Genomic DNA, 2,704 nt, shown 5'->3' on the forward strand with positions numbered 1-2,704 from the left:
GAGTAGAGGGATCATGGGGGCTGGGGCCACGTGCCGCACTACTCAGATATGGTGTCTGGTTTTCTTTCTCGCAGTTGATGCCTAGTAGTCTGACGATGGCAGGAACCTCTGAGCCAGCCGCGGTGCCCCTCCTGTGCATGAAAGATGGCTTCGCATCCCCGTCTCTCGGAAAGATAAGTGCAGGGCAAAGACCCAGAGAGGGGTTGGGAGTCGGGGCAAGTCTGTGCCTCGCCTGGAGGGATTTTTGAAATTAGTCCGGTGCAAGGGGTATCCTGGAACAGGTGATTTGGATGCATCAAAGGAAGGGCTTACTTTTTATCATTGGATTCACGTGTGCAGGGCAGAGCAGTTTGGGTCTGTGTCACGTCCTTTGTCTCGTCCGTGTTTTGTGTCCTGTGGTCTGTGTCGTCACAGGTGTGGGATGTCTCACTTGGGTTCAGCCTGGAACTGCTCTGCCCTGCTACGTGGATCAGTGGGTAGATGGCATATGGCTCCGAGTCTCAGGTCAACCGGTCAGTTCCCTTAGGGAGTCGAGCCGATGGCTGTACAGTGGGTGAGCAGGATGGTCTTGCGATGCCCTGCTGGGGTGTATAGAGTGCCGGCTAGGTAGAGTAGCAAACAGTGTCTAGGGTTTAGAGGTTTTTGGCTTTCCTTGTGAGCAATCCCTCACTGTTTGAGAGCTGAGTGTTGGAGCATTTCCCCATTTCCTTTGCAGGGACGGTCTTGGGAGCGGCTGAAGAGAGAGGAGCCTTCTAGGTGAGTTGGGGAGGCAGCAGGAGGAGCGGGGATCCACTGCAGCTTTAGAGATGCCCTCTAATTTTGTCTCTCGCTCACTCAGGTATCCCAGAAGATGAGAACCACAGTGTTCGACTCCGGTCAGGACCTTGGTCCCGGTTATTAGGGGGATCACTTTGGTCCAGCCCCATGCCACACAACTCTGATATCAGTTATGGTTTTTTTCTCGTAGTTGATTCGGAGTAACCTCGTTACCGCAGGAACCACCTCACGATGGGGCGACTGACTCAGAATGGTCATCTTCAGCTGTCCTCGTCTGCAATCTCCGAGTTTTAAAAGGATGAGCAACAAGACACCGAATATAGTTATAGCAGGTGCCATCGCGGTAACTTTTGGAAGCCTCCAGGAATTGGAGGTGAGTTGGGGAGGCAGCATAAGGAGCGGGGATGCACTGCAACTTTAGAAATGCCCTCTATTTTTTTCTTACTTTTATTTGTCTTACTCTCTTCTCCTTATTTTAATTGTCTTAGGCTCTTCTCCTTATTTTATTTCTCTTAGGCTCTTCTCCTGATTTTAATTTTTTTAGACTCTTCTCCTGATTTTATTTGTTTAGACTCTTCTCCTGATTTTGATTTGTTTTAGACTTTTCTCCTGATTTTAATTTTTTTAGGCTCTTCTCCTGATTTTATTTTTTTAGGCTCTTCTCCTCATTTTGATTTTTTTTAGGCTTTTCTCCTGATTTTAATTGTTTTAAGCTCTTCTCCTGATTTTAATTTTTTTAGGCTCTTCTCCTGATTTTAATTTCTTTTGGCTCTTCTCTTGATTTTTATTTCTCTTAGGCTCTTCTCCTGATTTTATTTTTTTAGGCTGTTCTCCTGATTTTGATTTTTTTTAGGCTTTTCTCCTGATTTTATTTCTCTTAGGCTCTTCTCCTGATTTTATTTCTCTTAGGCTCTTCTCCTGATTTTGATTTTTTTAGGCTGTTCTCCTGGTTTTATTTCTGGTAGGCTCTTCTCCTGATTTTAATTTTTTTAGGTTCTTCTTCTGATTTTAATTTTTTTAGGCTCTTCTGTTTATTTTAGTTTTTTTAAGCTCTTCTCCTCATTTTAATTTTCTTAGGCTCTTCTCCTGATTTTGATTTCTCTTAGGCTCTTCTCCTGATTTTAATTTTTTTAGGCTCTTCTCCTGATTGTGATTTTTTTAGGCTCTTCTCCTGATTTAATTTCTCTTAGACTCTTCTCCTGATTTTGTTTCTCTTAGGCTCTTCTCCTGATTTTGATTTTTTTTAGGCTCTTCTTCTGATTTTATTTCCCTTAGGCTCTTCTCCTGATTTTTTTTTTTTTAGACTCTTCTCCTGATTTTATTTCTCTTAGGCTCTTTTCCTGATTTTGATTTTTTTAGACTCTTCTCCTGATTTTATTTCTCTTAGACTCTTCTCCTGATTTTTATTTCTCATAGGCTCTTCTCCTGATTTTATTTCTCTTAGGCTCTTCTACTGATTTTGGTTTTTTTAGGCTCTTCTCCTGATTTTGTTTTTTTTAGACTCTTCTCCTGATTTTGATTTTTTTAGGCTCTTTTCCTGATTTTATTTCTTTCGGCTCTTCTCTTGATTTTTATTTCTCTTAGACTCTTCTCCCGATTTTTATTTCTGTTAGTTTTTATTTCTCTTAGTCTTTATTTCTCTTAGTTTTTATTTCTTAGTTTTTATTTCTCTTAGTTTTAATTCTCTTAGTTTTAATTCTCTTAGTTTATATTTCTCTTAGTTTGTGTTTCTCTTAGTTTTTATTTCTATTAGTCTTTATTTCTCTTACTTTTATTTCTTTCTTTTTATTTCTTAGTTTTTATTTCTCTGACTTTTAGTTCGTAGTTTTATTTCTGTTTTTCTTCTCGTTTTTTTATTACTTTTATTACTCTTACTTTTTTTTCTTAGTTTTTATTTCTCTTACTTTTATTTCTTAGTTTTTATTTC

This window comes from Corapipo altera, unplaced genomic scaffold, assembly GCF_003945725.1.
Source record: "Corapipo altera isolate COAL_440 unplaced genomic scaffold, ASM394572v1 205, whole genome shotgun sequence".
Classification (NCBI taxonomy): domain Eukaryota; kingdom Metazoa; phylum Chordata; class Aves; order Passeriformes; family Pipridae; genus Corapipo; species Corapipo altera.